Genomic DNA, 17,626 nt, shown 5'->3' with positions numbered 1-17,626 from the left:
TTCTAGAGGCATTCCAGTTCATTCACCATGTTAAACACTGAGCTGTCTCGATCCTCTAAGGCTTCAAATGGTTGCACTCATTCCTGGCATTATTCTCAGAAATCCAGCTGTGGTGTCAGAATGCTAAACCTTCACCCACTCTGTCTCCCAAATCTTCATCATTCTTTCCAACCTCACATCCTATCCTTTCTTCGTCTCAGACATTTCTGCACTTCCAATGGTTACTCTGAAAACACATGTATTGTACACAATGGACATCTTTGTCGAGACATTCTTCCTGTTAGCTTGGGGATAAAAAGGCGACAGAAATAAAAACCAGTCACCAAGCTTCCTGCAGACATTATCTTTCATGCAAATGTTTAACAAGACATTTCAGACGCCGCAGAGCATTTTGTCTAGGACATTATTATTATTGTTTCTTCAATATATGATTAGTGCACATTATTTCTCTTATTGTGCATTCAAATATAAACCTATATCACAAGAAGGCACAGAAGCATTTGTCTGGATGTATAAAAATGACCTACCTTTGGTATAGTGCTTTTTCCTCTTTCACTTGGTTCAAAATGTCCAAATTGAAGTTAACTTGTGCCTGTAGAAGGACAGAGACAGGGATATACGCTTGTGTGCGTAAGATCAGAAAATGTAAACACCAGTGAAAATGAAAATTCAATCCCTTACCCCCAATGTCGTTCCAAACTAAAAGCTGAAAGCTTTGTTTGTCTCTGGAACACAATTTAAGATATTTTAGAACCTTGAAACCCCTCTAGATGAAAAGGCTTGTGGCTGTGTCAACTTCACCACACAGATAGGTCTTCTATGTTTATTTACGCTTTGAATTGAACGAAAACTGGCTATCCGTGTGCCAGTATCTGTACTCGTGTCCAGCAGACTGAACAGCACATTCCTCCAACTGTGCTTAATTACAACATTATTCATTTTATTTTCTTTGTGTGCAAAAGTATTTTGACACTTCATAAAGTTCAGCTTGAACTACAAATGTCAGAAGGACTATTCTTAATGTCTCTCATACTTTTCTGGGCCTTACGGTGTTCATTACTTAACAGTCAATGGACGGTCACGAGCCTCTCGGTTTTCATCTAAAATATCCTAAATTGTGTTCTGAAAACAAACAAAGCTTTTACGGGTTTGGAAGGACACGGGATTAATGACAACATGTTTATTTTAGGTTGGAGTAACCCTTTAACTGAAACGATAAGGTTTAAAAAGCAGGGGAAGACTAATGGACTGTACACAAAAGTTTAGGTATATGTATTAACTTAGGACATAAAATTCACATGAATTTGAACGGTGATTGAATTTGACCTTTTATTTTATAAAATACTTACTCCCGATGTCTTTCAATGTGGCAAAAACAATCTGTTAGTCAAGATATGGGAACAAAGCAACTGGAGTTACTTATTTAAAAAAATTTCTAAATGAAAAATTTGTAATACAGTAAAAGTTAATTAAATGAATCCGATTACATAACTCAAGTTACTTGTAACGAGTTTCCCCCAACGCTGTTTACTCCACACAAGTATAAAAAGAAAAAGAGCTATTTTAATTAAAACCAACGGGCATTCAAACAAATATTCACCACACAGCATTGACTCCAACTCCTTTTTAAAGTGAATAACAAAAAGTGTGAGAACTCTATTTTAATCAAGAAGGTCACAACACACAATCTGTTATACGCCCTCAAAACCTTGACACACACACACACACACACACACCTCAGCTGATGAGAGACAAAGTAAAGCGTATGAAAAGGGGTGTGTGTCCCATTGAGTAAAGCAGATCGCAGCTGCACACTGAGGCACAACTGTGCCGAGCGTCTGTCCACATGGCAGCCTGAGACGCTGCGTGTGTGGCGCATGACAAAGCCGTGGCTCACCGACTTGTGGTGTTCTTGCAAACTCCCTTATTAGATCTTTCTTTAGACACTGGGGGTGTGACTCAAGCGTGTTAGACAAACCGAATAACACATTCTTCCAACTGTGCTGAAAAACAGTTTCCCGATTAAATACTGTCTTTAAAAAGTTGTTAAAATTAAGGAAGGTGTGGGAGTGTTTGGACAGTGAGTCGGTATTAAAAACAACCCTGATCACGTGACTTCAGTCACCATGGTAACAAAATCGGTAAGAAGAATCAGTGTCAGACACATGGGGAGGATGCTGCTTTATATCTGAATAAAACTCAATTGTGATGTGAACGATCACGAGTCACAAAATTTATTTAACACTTATGTACACCTACACAGTATGTACATTTCAACATGTTTTATCTTTTTTAAAAAAGAAGCACGGAAACCACAATTAGCACTTATTTTTAAAAGCCACAAACAAAAATCATGTTTCTGTAATGGATTTGGTTGAGTGAACTCTTATTGCTGTGCAGGTCCAGAGTATCCTGCTCTCAGGTGATAAATTAAACAAGTCAAAGTCATGTTCTTTGATAAGCAGACGCAATTTCAGCTGAACTAATTGTACTTTATTGCTACTTAGAGAACCTAACTACAGAACCCCAACCCTAACACATCAAAGAAGAGGTCAGTAAACGCCACACGGTTTGATCCTCGCAAAGAAGATGTATATTAGAATGACACCATTGTCACTATTGAGTTAGCATAATAACATATGATTTCCTCTTCATCTCTGTGAAGCCGATTTGACAAAAACTGTATCCGCATTTCCGGCAATGGACACAACACGGCGGAAGACTACGCAGACACTTCCTGCTCGAACAGGAAATGGGGAGTGAGGGGCAAAACAGTGGAGATGATGTCAGAGGAAAGCCCCAGTAGAGAGATTTTACCATGAACTGTCTATTGTTGCTGAGTGGACAGTCCGTATACAGCATATACGGTCAGCTTGAGACTGTGTCCCATGATGACTAACGGAGTCAAATTACCAGCGCAAACTAACCCAAAAATGCATTTCTTTCTTCTCTGTCCCAGATGCACAAGTTCTCAATTAAAGATGAAAAGAATGTGTTAGTCAAAGTTAATGCACAAACAATTTCTTCCATATGCGTTTGTTTCATAGATTTTGTGCATCAAAGCACATAGAGAACACAAACACAGAATTATAAGTAAAAACTGACTAAAATAAATATAAATATATATATATGTGTGTCACAGATGTTTTCACTGACAGTCTGCTGCTGCTTTCATGCAATGGTCATTCATGTTTGTATTAAATAGGGATGTGTTGCTCATGAATGATTTTATTCATTTGAAATGACTCCCTTATATGACTCAGAAGTAAAAAAAAGTTCTCTCTGAGAGCGGTTCATTCATTGTGTTTGTGATCATCACGCATATGCATCATCCTCTCATTCATCAAATCTTTTGCTCTTTGTACAGAGCGTCTTTTGACAAAAGCTTGAAAACTCAGATAAGACGACAGCTGAGGGTTAAACTAAGTATCAGTGGTTTCTCCCAGATTTATTTGCTGGTGTTTTCTCATTTAGAATTTAACAAAATTCATTGAAATGTTAGGTTATAGGTTATTTATTCATTTTGCTAAATGAGTTTGGTCGATTTACACGACAAATAAGTGAACAAGATACTAGTGCTAAACATATTTCAATTGAAAATATATACTACAAGTTTTAAAACCAAAGCAACGCAGGAAATGGAGCTGAATGCTCAATGCTGACAGTTTGTCAGGTCCCATCAGCAGACCTTAAACGAAAGAGGGAAACTAGACAGAAACTGGCACTAATACTGCATAATGGATTTTTGAGAGCCAAGAGTAAAAGAGTGAACATCACTCTTTTTCTGATGTTCTCCAGAGATGTCCTAATGCTAGCTTATTGATTAACTGGCCTCAACTAAACCACACACGCATACACACAGCAGAACAGATGACATGAATCAGCAGAAATGCCTGAATTGAAGAAAGCAAGACACAGAAGAACATACATATTTCATGAGTATAAATGTGCGAAGAACATTCCTACTATGAGCGCTATCAAGATTAGCACACACACACACACACACAAAATAAACTGCACTTTAAATATTAATCAATAGAAGATTTCAGATGGTTGTGTAAACATTGTGAACCATCTGGTTTTAAAGGGGACAAATCAATGCGAATGATCAAAGTTAGCATGAAACAGCAAAAGATATTAGCATTGACTGGATGGCACTTATGCTGACAGAAATATCCGGGATACAATAGTTAAGAGTGGATCCAAATAATCATCCGTCCGTCCTTTAATGGGACACCACTGATATATGACAGAGATATTTATAACAAGACCAAAGGCCGAGTACCAGTTAAAGCTATGGAGCAGGCTCACTTTCTCTAATGGATATTACATAAATATGTGGCCTGATTTTGCCTCTTTTAGGTTTGCACTATGATCTGGATTTAATCAGTACTCTACAAATTCTCAATATTCTGTCAAAGACGCATTGATAAACTCTACAGCCACAAAGAGATGTGGCTAAAAGCACCCTGTGGGAATTTCAGTCAGATGTAGGGGGTCTGATGAGGCTCCATTCCAGCTACGCAAAAACTAAGTTCTGAAATCTTCCATGCAATGACCATACAGTTTTGTGAACCTGTCAGAAAAGACTTGCTTTTGCTATAATTTTTCTTAAGTCTTTCCAGATTTTGCTTCTGGCTGCTGCCAGTCTATTAACACTCTTTTCATTGATACGCGCACAACTTTGAGAAAATCCAGCTGGAAAATTGTGTGAGCCAAAGTTAAAGGTAAAGTAAACAGAGTGTAAACTAAGGATTGGTTGCATCCAACTAGATGATTAGTTTATTAAGATGACTGCAAGAACATGAACGAAAAACACTCCTAAGCAATGTGTTTAACTAGGTTCAGATGAACCCAAACTCAGCCTTTAAAAAATAATAATAATAATGCATGGCGATTTACCATAAAATCACCCCCATGCTGTCTAAATCCTTATACGTTTTCAAAACACAGAAAAATATATTTTAAAGGAATGTTAATTACACCAAAATTTTCAAGATACAAAAAAGTAAGCCGCCTCTGTTAATGCTGAGTCCCTCTTGTATGCTGTTGAAACTGCCACTTGTCAAAGACTGACCCTGAATCTGTGTGTGGGCCACAAAAAACCCACTGTGCCAAACAGTGAGACTGACCTGGAAACAGGCTTAAAGTTTCCTGTCTGGCACACGGAAGTGTAATTTGGAGCAGCCACACAATAAAACAGCCGTAGTGACCAAAAGATTAACAGGAGGGTGACTAGTGGTTTGGAATCTACCACGTGTGCATGTATGTCTGTGTGTGTGTGTGTGTGTGTGTGTGTGTGTGTGTGAGAGAGACACTGCACTGCACAATCACCCTTAACTGAATCCATGTAAGGGGCATAAACCTGCTTGTGCACAAAAAATTCCCCAAAAACCTTGACTCATAACCCATGTGAGTCGTTGTGAAAATGACTAACATGCCAGTGGAGATCTGGCTGAACCTTTGGTGGCTAATTTTAGTGAAGGATAAAATCGGACCAATGTATCATAACTGCACCTTAAAACAATAGTCTCCAATAAATTAAAATGTCATTTACTCCCCCTCATGTCTTTTCAAATCCATAAAGGCCTTGACATACTTCAAACGAAACCGAAGAATGAACTGAAATGACCTAATTTCGAAGAAAAACAGACCAAAACGAAGTTTGTTTTGGCAGTTTAAATCGGCTCACCAAAGAAAACTTTTTTGGGAGTTTGTTTTGACTCCTAAACACCTTTAAAGTACCATTGGTCCAAGGCAATTTATGCAATCGGTGTGTGTGTGTTAAAAAAAAACTCCACCCTTTCTGATTCAGCCGAGGTCAGGCAAGGCAGCAACATCTCCAAGCTTGTGTCGGCGACCCGGAGTTGTGCAAAAAAACAACATGGAGAAACATCAGATGCAGGTTTTCAAAAGCCATTAAAAGAATGAAAGAAAAAGTAGCAAGCGAATTGTTCTACTTCTTTCGACGCAAATTTAAAAGGTATACAACAAATACACCTTTGTTTTTAATCAAACGTATACGTGCGCTGTGAGTCATATTTATATCAATCTTCAGCCGCCCCCAGCAGCACGGGGTGTGTCAGATCGATTAGAAACAGTATACCGTTGCTCAGCCTTTTCAAACTTCTTTTTGCCCTCAAACGAAGAACGAAAGAGAACTTTGTTTGAAGTTTATCAGGACCTTAACCTTCAGTGATTTTGGCCAACAAATTTCTTTTTAAAAATATTTTCTCATCATTTTTGTCCATCCATTAAAACTTTCAAGCTTCAAAAAGTACGAAAATACACCGTAGAAGTATATGAATAAAGCAGTTCAATCCAAGTGTTCTGAAGAGACATGATCAAAGTGATATGATCAAAAGAACAGACCTCAAGGTTCAAACTTGTGTACTGAAGATGACTCGAAATCTTTTGGCTTTAGAACGACATGCAAATGACAATTTTTCCTTTTTGTACTAAACCACAAATCATACGATTCCATAAAGCTGGATTTCTGAGCCAACATCTGACATATCCAATGCTACTCATAGATAGTCCTTTTGTAATATGTACATTCAGTTATTGTTTGTCTGACATCTTAAAGAGTAAATACCAAGTTAATACAATGCTATGACAAAAGACATTTAAGATTAATACAATATACTTAACAGTTTAAATGTTAGTTCAATCTTGAAGTACCTTAGAGAGTGAGGTAAATGTGTAGTTGTAAATCAATCCTGTTTAATGCACTTTGTAAAGCAGCCATTTGTTTTGACATCCTTAGAGGGACCTTAAAAAGGTCAGACCCTCCCAAAGATTCACACTTTGTCATCCACACTCAAATCTGAATCTCTCGGATACAGCCTGTTTTCTAAACACATGCTATATCTAGTCCTACCCCAAAAATCAATAATAAATCAATGGAAACCTCAAATGGCAATACACTTAGGGTTGGACTTTAGGCGTAATTAGCTTCGGTCTAGACTAAATCTGGTCTTTATCTGGGGAAAACTATTTTATCTGAGGAAAACCATGAAACCAACGAGATTAGATGACTGGTGACTCTTCTGCCTTCATTGCAGGGACACTCAAAGCCTAGCCAGAAAAGTCAGCAAACAAAAAAGGACCTTCAACATGTTCGGAGAGCTCAAACATTATGAATGACCCTGGAGTGTTTATGCGCACGGCTGCAAGTTCACGCTCCTCATACTGACACAGAGGTAAAATGTATAATGTATAAAATAAATACCATATTTTTAAAAGAAGGTCTGAAATATGTGATATAATATTTTTAACTCATCTAGTTAGGCACAGCCGTTTCTTACAGTCACAGTCCCGCAGTATCACTAAGACTAAGGAATAAATAGACTGTCCTAGAAAGTTCCATCTGAAGGTGTGTGTGAAGATATTAATATCGGAGTTATAAAAAAAAAAGCATGTTCTTGTTTTGCTGAAATAAGAATTTGTAGAACAAGCTTACATTTATTGCTAACTAATCAGTTGATAAAAAACAATTCTTTAACAACTAAAAATGTTGTTAAAGTTACTTGTAGACTACTGGTAGCATGATGAAGAGAGCGTTTCATTCTCTAAAATAATGTCTTTAAAGCCATATAAAGTAAAATGATCAGCCTGTACAACCAGACACTGCTAAATTATTATCATATCTTTCCCCAACGTACAGATTCATTGCTTTCAGATGGCAACTGCATTTCCAAAAGGATATGATGGAAACATACTGGAATTTGCAGAGGAAGAATAAGCAAAAATATTGCAAACATAAACAATTAAGCAGCAAATAAATAACTCGATGAGGGCTGACATTTCACACAGCGGTGACCGGATACGCTCGTTCCTTTCATTCATTCATTCACTCTCCGGGCAAAAGCTTGACCTTACGGCTTTTTAATAAATGAGATCATCCTGATGCTGGATTTCATGCATTCTTCTTTCCCTTCATCTAACGCTCTATTAATTTAAGTGCCTAATTAATTGAATTACATTTTCTTGTTTTAGATTTAATTCTCTCTTACTCTACTGTAAACGTACCGAATGAGAAAACTGAAGGAAGGGAAGAACACTGAATGATATGTTTTCCAGCTGGATGAAGTAGGGCTGTCGTCATGCTGAGATCACTAATGTCACGAGGGGTCAAACGTCATTGGGAAGGAAAGAATAAAGTTCAGAATCTGGGCAGTGAGCCACTTCATTTGTTCTTGCCAGACTAGCAAGTTTTTGTAAAGATCTGTCTGATGTGTTGCAAACACTCCATGACCAATTTCACAGATTTTCTCCTGAAGTTCCTCCAGAATAGCTGAAACGAGAGAAAGCCATCTCTAACAACTTTCCCCATCCATTCTGACATCTGCACAATTGCGTCCGCCTTAGTTATATAAAGTTACCAATGAAGCATGTCACCAAAACTTTTCCCATATCATATGAGAAGCAGCATGACACCATTTTGCTCTTTTAGAAAATCACTGGAATGTGATGAGGTCAGCGTCTTTATCAATGTCTGGTCCAGAAGGAGAGTCAGTGTGTGGCTACATCTCATTAACGTTTGAATGTTCACAAAGGCTCAAATTCTGGGAGTGTTTCAATGAGTACGTGAGATTGCATGCACGGTTATAATAGTATGGGTTTTGGACAGTCTTCATCTGTCTGTCTAAATGTACATAACTGAATATAGCATAAGTGTACAACACTGTATGATTGTTAACATGTATAGATGCTGGACAAACCCAAGAACAATCCCATTATGCAGATCCGTGTGAGTTTGACTTACAATGCATGTACATTCACCCGTGATTTCACTTTTTTTTGTTTCAGGTTCAATCGTTTGTTAAACCTATGTATTCTGGACTGATTTCTGTTTAATTATACACTAAATTTATTAAATAAATAGTTCACCCAAAAACGTTCATTCCGTCAGCATACCGCTCATGTCATTCCAAACTACTATACCTTTTTTCTTCTCTGAAATATAGATATTTTTTAGAAACTCTGCAAACTAAATGGTGTTGGTGAGCATTGACTTTGTAAAACACTCCGAGACATTTCTCAAAAAAATCTTTAATTCAGTTCTAAAGAAGAAAGTAAGTCATGCAGGTTTGGATTTACATGAGAGTGAATAGATAATGACAGAATTTTTCATTTTTGGGGAACTATTCCTTTAATGAGGATGAATTTAATATGTAGCCTAATCTGCTCTGCACATAAATGTAATACATAAAGCCTGACTGAATCGAATTTCTTCACAATTACGCTGTTAAATAAGCCTACTGTTCTCCGGAAGCAATTTATTTTATAAGTGGATAGTAAACGCAGTTTAAGCATGGTAAATTAGTTTTAAAAATAACAGACACGCACAACTCATGGTTTCTTTTAAAAGCCACAGACTTCCAAAACATGCAAAAGAAAATATGCATTTCTTTGTTCAAATCTGTTTGGTAAATTAATCTCAGATCTATGTCGGAGTTAACATTGGGCGAATTATTTGGGGCAATTTGAGAAAGCCGACTTTGAAGAGCTGGCTCTGAAGGTCTAAAGCGAAGGACCAAGCACACCTGATGATTGCAGCCAAGCTTTTCTACCAGCAGAGCGTTCGCTGGCCTCCAGGTGCTCCGCTGTGGATCCTCGTAGCTGCTGAGGACCTATCTGGTTTCACTTTCCCCGGTGACTGTTTCACGGGAGGGCTACAGTTCTCTTTGAAGATCTGCCCCTTTTCTGAAGGGGAGCTTTGGTAAAATAACACCAACTAACATCTGAGTCCTTTGTGTGCCCTGGCTCTTGAACAAAAAAAGCATTAATTTCGAATCCAACTCAAAGGTTTTTTTTTTGTTTGTTTTGTTCTTAAATTAAATCAAAGCAAAACCGGCTGAAGTCTAATAACCAAAATGTGTTTTTTAAAATTGCAGCCACTAGAGAATGGAGATGATGCGCTGTACATAGAACTGCCCTATGCGAAGCTAATTTCTCTCCTGCAGATTTGGCATTAACCACGAAAGCATGTTTAGTCAAAGTGTTCACACACATAGACGACTTCGATATTTGTCTAGCTGTGATGCATTAGCGACAGCTGTTTTTCTCATCTAAACTGCTTTGTCCACACACTCGTGCAGAGAACCACAGATTCCCTTTCTCTGCACAAGGAACAGAGAAAAATGGGGAAACATGGACCAAACACTTATTTTCTTAAGGTCAGCGAATTACAGACTGCATCCCACCTTCTACCCATTAGCGATCAAGGATGTAGACAACATCCTCTGACAGTGAACAGCTAATGCACACTTAAAAAAAAAGGACACAACTGAAGGGCACGGGCTCAGAAGGACAAGAGGAAAAAGTGCCACAAGGACTTATTGCGAAACTTCCTATAATTTAATCTCTCACTACATGGACTTTTATTTGGCAGGAGCACTTGGAAAGCACGGACACCCCTCAGTGGATCTTGTCAAATATACTTAAGCTGCAGTCAGTCATTTAGTCCTAGCAGGGAAAACAACAAATTAGATTTGCTTCACTCACCAATGCGGTTACAGCCAACTGTTTTTGACACAGTTATGTGTACAAATAGACTGGTTATGCGTTATATATATTTTTTTATGTTAATTTTAAAATATTTGTTACACATTTGTGCATAAGTGATTTGCGTAAAAGTAAAAAAAAAAATATCTCTGATTAAAGATGTTTTGTATGAGGTTATTAAGTAATTTACAACTATAAAACAGAGGTGTGTCTGTGAACAATAACGCCTCAAAAGTAGCACTACAACCAAATAAGTTGTCTTGATGTTATTTCCCTGTTTCATAGCCCAAGGATGGTAAGGGACAATCCCTGTTTAACATATTCAGTGTGTCAGGAGTTAACAAGATTATTCTTCCGAGAATAAACACCAATTATATTTACACCCACTTTAACAGTAACACGGGCAACATAAACAGGTTTCAATGGCAAGTCGTGGAAATGGAGGAAGAATGACATTAAAACGTTATTTAAAAACACTTGGAAGAGGACATTAGGACCCGAGTGACTGTAGCAGGACAATGAACACAGTCTGGATACGATGGCCTAGAGCGCACGCGACACGCAAATAAAAGACGTTTAAAACACGCCGGAAATCTTTACATAGCCCGCATTTCTAGCCTCGCTGCCTCGATAAACCGCTTTCGTTCATTTATCAACCCCGTAGGGTCATCGAATCGAGACGTACGGTTTAAACCCCAGAAGTACGCGCTAGCCCACGGGCTCGACAGGGTGGAGACCAGCGAGCTGACAACGCCGTCTCGAGTCAGATTCATTTTAAAGCGCGCAGATGGACGCATAATTACAGTGCGAGAAAATAAAACAACTCCCTTCACCAACGTGGGGTGAAGGGGCATCAAATGCACGGGCGTTATGAACACACCCAGGATTACGCAGACACACGGCGTTGAATGAAAACACGTGACGGACTTTTTATTCCCCGTTAAAGTGTTGTTGGTACATAAACGTAACGTGATGGAAATGAAATGTCACACTTAAGCACTAGACTAGACCGTGCGCACTAGCTGCTCGGCCACACACCCAGAACAGCCAGAGGCTTTTTTTTGACTCCACTGGAAGACAACGTTAAACCCAAACGAGCTTATTACAGTTCAACAAACTAACCACCACCTGGTCGCCAGATTCAGTTACTGATGATGCACGCGGGGACTGTCCCATTGTCAAATGACTAAGACAAATTCGACCCCTTTCTTTAACACGCTCCATGTCTTTTTTTTGTCCAGGCAAATTTCTCATAAGGACACACAATAACAGCACGCCATACAACTAAACCGGTTTCCTCAGGCAGTTTGGGGTCTTCCATCCCTTTCCTAACGTAAACCCACTTTTACAACAGTTAAAGCCTGCGCGCGAGCATCGGGACATAAGAAAGATGAGATAATAGTAGCCACTTACCCAGCGGCGAAGAGCTCTGCAATTCTTTTATGTAATGAAAACAGCCGATAATTATTTAGAAGAACGTTAAAGGCGGTTATCCCACGTCCCTGGTGATGAATAACGCGGTGTATGTACTAAAAAGGCAAATTATTCATTTGCCCGATTCAATCCTCCTAGTCTTCTATTGACACATTTCGGTTTCCTCTCCCATTCTCTCTCCCGGAGAACGGAGATTGCTGCGCGTTCCTCGCGTCCAGTTTCCTGTCCTGCCCAGATTCAGCGCTCGACCAATCAGCCGGCCGCAAGGAGGCGCGTGGAGCCCCCTCTCTCCACACGAGAACAACAGCAGGCCGCTGCCGGTGCGCGAGGACAACAGGCAGCACATGTGCGTGTATTATGGCACGGAACTATAGGCAGTCAGAATAATAAAAGTACAGTCTGCTTTACTCTTTGAAGTCATGTTGATTCGCTGGACCCGAGCTATGGGCTGATAATGGGCATGCGCGCCACATTTCTCGCTTTTTAAAGGAACATTTAGCAAAATGGAAAGTTGTACTGTTCGAAGGACTTTAGTTGATGATATACATTGGAAAAGAGCCTGGCTTTTACCTGTGGCTTTATAGCTAAAAAAAATTGGATCTGATACATTTTTAATTTTGTCAATGTTGTACACTACTTTGTGTAAAAAAAAATAAAAATAAAAATAAAATAAATAAATAAATAAATATATATATATATATATATATATATATATATATATATATATATATATATATATATATATATATATATATATATATATATAATACCAAAATTGCAAATAGTGTCCCATATAAAAATTCAATTAAACTCACACCTGAAACAACTTTAACTTATTAAGATATTACAGAGAATAATTGAGAGAGAATTCATGCATTTAGATGCTTTCCTTGTGCGTGACAGTTTGAAATTGTGCTGAATGTCTCTGCGATGTTACATAATATGTGTATGAATATGTTTAACTCATATAACTTTTTCTCAAAGTGTTAAATGTATTTTAGTTAATTTCAATGAATAATTGTAGATTTTTTCTTAGTCACATCATGTGGAAAAGCTTACAAACTCCAGAGTGAAATGTAAAAACAAAGTTAGCAAGTTTAGTTAGCAAGTTTGTTTGTAGAACAAAGCTGCACATTTGTGAGAAAGTGTAGTAACGTTCACCCCAGCGGACAAAACCATAACTGCAACAGTGCTTTGTTTATTAGAAAACGTCGCACGCTTGTCGATCGGTCTATTCTTTAGCGCTTTAACCATCTAAAGACTAAATTAAATAATATTATAGTTTTATTTTTTATTGTTGTTGTTCTGTTTTTTATTAAATATAGAATAGTTCATTGAACCATACGCAAAATCAAATAAAGAAAGAAAGTTTGCATATGTTTTATACTGAGCTTTTTTCTTATATTGTATGATACAATGAGAATAAGCTACTCAAGAGGAAGAAATACCTCAGTTTTGTTCAGAAGTCCAAACTGAGCGGGCAAAATATGCAATTTCGTGCAGATGCTGATAGTTATATTATTAAATTATAAATCAATGAGATCTGTACAGCAGTATACCAGGCTATAGAAATCAGCTCTATATCTCCCAATAATGCCTTAGCAAGATGATATTTAAATGCTTAGTTTCATGAACAAAACTCTCTCATTTCAAAACATATAGTGCAATGATGATTGGAAGATGAACAATGAAACATTTCTTAAATCCTATCATATTTGATATTTTGTTTAACACAAATTATAAGAGGCTTTTTTAGTTTTAATCACATGGATCATTCAGAAAACGCATCAAATATAAAGCAAACACTAAGCTTTTAACAAGTAAATGACAATTGTTAATAAGAATAAAATATTAGTAAATATAAAACAAACAAAACTATATAAATAATAATAATATATATAATAACAATTATTTTAAAATGATCGTTAAGTGATTTTCCTAATTAATTACATAAATCAGCTGATGTATTATGTATTGTCTGCATTATTATTATCCAAGTTGGTATTCTGATTTTTTTCAAGCATATTTCCAAACCACATCAATCTTAACAACAATAATTAGGAACTGAATCATATATATATGATTATTGTCATTATTCAGATGTGCGTAACTATTAATCAGGTTTTCTTTTACAGATAAAATCTGAAAAAAAGAGATTTAACTCTTTAACTAAACAATTATTAAATGCATGGGAAATTCAGAACCAATGCAATATTAATACAGTACAGAAATTGCAAAGTTAAGACATGACCATTGAACAGAAACATGATTATTGGGTAAGCAGGGTCAGAAAAAAAGAGAAAAGAAATTAGTGGAGAAGAAAAGACACATGTAAAGTACAAAAGAATGAACAGTTAAGGTAAAGAATTGGGCGTTAAACCATCAGGAATATATATATATGTATATATAGACGGAGATACGTAGATAGATAGAGTACACACGCAGTATATACTCACACACACACTTTCATGAATGGAAGGCTCTGTAAATGTTATCACATTTTGTGGTTCACGCAGGAAGTATGTTTAAGGGGGTGCTAGTGCATGTGGGGTCTGAAACCAGTTCCAGTTTTAGGTTTTTAAATACAAAGGCAACCACAAAACCTCATCATTTGCATGTGTTCTCATCTCATGAATATTATAAGCAGAAACACGATTAATCAGAATCTTTCTTTCCATCAAGGAAAATGTAGAACGAACAGAGATCATCAGCAGCAACGTGGGCTGGGGATGGTTTCGGTATTATGTGAATCGGTTGCCATAGAGATCAGAAAGTGCACTGGTTCTGACGTGCATTCAGTTTTAGATTAAAAACAGGAAACAAGAAGACTAAATCAGCTTAAAGTCATTTTCCTGTCCTACACGTGTGTTAGAGAAAGTCGGTGACTGCCAGAAAAGGCCTTTAATGCACTTTTTTTAAACAAATGCATGCTTTTTCCAGTCAAGGGTGTCTGCCGTTTTAACACTGAGGAGCTCTTTCTTTTTCATCTCTCTTTCATTTTCTGCATCTGTTACTCTCAAGTACAAAACCGCTTTAACCATAAATGACCCCCACCCAACAACTCTTCAAACTATTTACAAGAAAACCCCCACAGGGTCTCCTTTATACCTCCCTGAACGAGGAAACACCAGCTACTGTGTGATGCCATTAGAACTCTAACAGACACACTTCATGAAACATGCAAATAACATCAACCACAAAAGGGTGCAAGGAGAGAATGGAAACTTCCTGTTTGGCTCGTGATACGCTGGAGGCTGAATCTGCCGTACAAGCGCGCTGTGCTTGTGCAAAACAGTGCTAAAACGAAAGGCAGCAGTCCTGCCTTTTTCAGCATTTCTATTGTGTGAAGATTTAAAAATCAACAGATGGAGATTTTTAGACCTCTGTGACCCTAGTAAGTCTCTGTCTCTTACATAGCAGCCTATCTGAAACACAGAGCCTGTGCAGAGGTGAGATGTATTTTTATTTACTTTTAACGTTCAGTACAGTGGTTTATTACCTTTGTCTGTGAAACCTAACATGTTAAGGCTGATTTAAATCATTTTTAACTGATCAGCCGAAAGCATATGAAGTATATCTTGACTTGTTTTTGACGAAAGCCTTATTGGGACTGATGTTTAAATGCAGGGGCTTTGAGTCGAAAGGATTGAAGCCCAAAAAAGGCACTGCAAATTTGATCATTTTAGTTTGTCGATGTATGAGAATCAAAATATTGCACAGGATAATTGTATTTTATGATGCTGGACTTACATCAAACCTAAGTATAAATTCTTAATTCGGATATGAAAACCTAATTAAAAGAGATAATGTCAAAATATGTATATTATGTTGAAATTTTAAATGTATAGTCACAATTATAAGATACTGTTGTTTGTTTACATCTTGGCAAAATGTGTGTGGGATGACAGAAATGTGGGAAATGCCCTTAATATAAATACATGATCATATATAATATATATATATATATATATATATATATATATATATATATATATATATATATATATATATATATATATATATTAAAACAGATAATATAGTAGTAAAAAAGTAGTAGAAAGTAGTAGTAGAAAGTAGTAGAACAAAGTAGAAAAAGAAATTCAGGAAATTTTACACCTTTTGTGCCGATGCATAAATCAAAATCAAAACCACAGTCTAATTAAATGAGGTTTGCTCAGTGAAATATTGCGCAGTCAGACTCATTTAAACCAACTTAACCACAGACATCTAATTTGTGAGGCGGGCAGAATACAACAGAGTACACAAACGGTGTGATTTTGTAACACGTTTTACATTTTACAACAAGCTGACATGTTTTGCACTGATATTCTGACAGCAGAAAAACAAATGAGGAAGTTAATCATTCTGCAGAAGGATGATTCAGTCTTTCCTTTTTCTTTCTTTCTTTCTTTTTTTTTTCCAAAGCGAAGTTCAAAGCAATTTGTTCAAAGAAACTTTGTCTCTATGACAACATTTCTCCGCTCTTACAGGCAAAAGTTGATACTTGCGAAAATTAAGAAAGTTCTTGTTAAGAAAGTTTTGTTACTCTGGTTACTTTTATTTATTTATTTACGAATTAGGCATAAAGTGCCCGTACACGTTCATTTTACGTAAAGGTACTCAGACCACCGGAAATGAAAAAAGAAAACAAGTATAATTGACAGTTCTGATCGGTAGCAGTAAAAAAAGAAGTGCATGTGCCGACTTTTTTGATTTGTGGTTTCAGCGTGAACTACTGACAAAATAAACAGTGTAATATAAGTATAGTGTTGCTCCGAAGACTAATTTCAGATTTGAAAAGTTAAAACTTAAGCAGTTTTAAGATGCTATTGATGTTTGGTGTCCTCTGCGCTGCAGGTAATCTGCCGCCCGGTTCAACACGTGGCGCTGAACAGCAGCGCCACCATACCCCTGTCCCGCTTCTGACTGCTCCAGAGATGGTCTTCAAATTATACAAAGGCCCAGAAGAGATCTCTTACGTCCGAATCAATAATACACACATCATCAAACATAACAACGGCCCGAGGAAAGATTTCTCTGGAAGCTTCAAAGTTAATGATACGAACAACAGCACCAGTTTTATCCTGAACAGTGTAACAGTGAACACCACAGCCCTGTACACTTGTGAGGCTGAGAGATTTTTTCCTCCTCCGTTTCAGAAAGTGGAGCACAAACCACAAACTATTGTGTTTGTTGAAGGTATGTTCGCTATGCTTGTCATGGGACGTTGTCATTAAACTGCATTAATCAATTGGCAATATAATTAGCAAGTTGTAATATATATATATTAATTATTATCTGTGCTCCGGTTAATGTACAGTTATATTTTGCATCACTTCTTTTCTGTGTGTGTGTGTGTGTGTGTGTGTGTGTGTGTGTGTATCTGTGTGAGCGTAGTTGAGTCATTTTTCTGCTTTGAGAGTACAAACTATCACGATGCAAAAAGGCGTAGTTCTGCCCAGATAGTATATAGAATGTTAGGGGATGGAATATATATCTACAATATAAAGGTACAATACAAAAAATGGAAAGTCCCCATAAAACGGAATGGAGGAATATCCTGATGTCCACTTTGAGGGGCACTTATCGAGAACCGCTGGGGCAGGGGATAGAAAATACAGTTTGTACTGTAAAAACTATTTTGTCTATAGGTTGTCCCCATAAAGCATGGAAGCCCAATGTG

General features: G+C 37.2%; 1 long non-coding RNA gene across 1 annotated transcript; it reads right to left on the bottom strand.

Moving 5' to 3' along the window:
- Positions 1-547: 547 nt before the first annotated feature.
- Positions 548-12,306, bottom strand: LOC122348164. The gene is made up of 2 exons (XR_006251274.1): positions 11,923-12,306; positions 548-592 (listed from the first exon to the last, which is right to left on the bottom strand). It is a non-coding gene; the product is annotated as an uncharacterized LOC122348164 (long non-coding RNA).
- Between the last annotated feature and the right edge of the window lie 5,320 nt (positions 12,307-17,626).

This window comes from Puntigrus tetrazona, chromosome 7 (genome assembly GCF_018831695.1).
Source record: "Puntigrus tetrazona isolate hp1 chromosome 7, ASM1883169v1, whole genome shotgun sequence".
Classification (NCBI taxonomy): Eukaryota; Metazoa; Chordata; class Actinopteri; order Cypriniformes; family Cyprinidae; genus Puntigrus; species Puntigrus tetrazona.
This window is presented reverse-complemented; position numbering and strand designations above follow the sequence as displayed.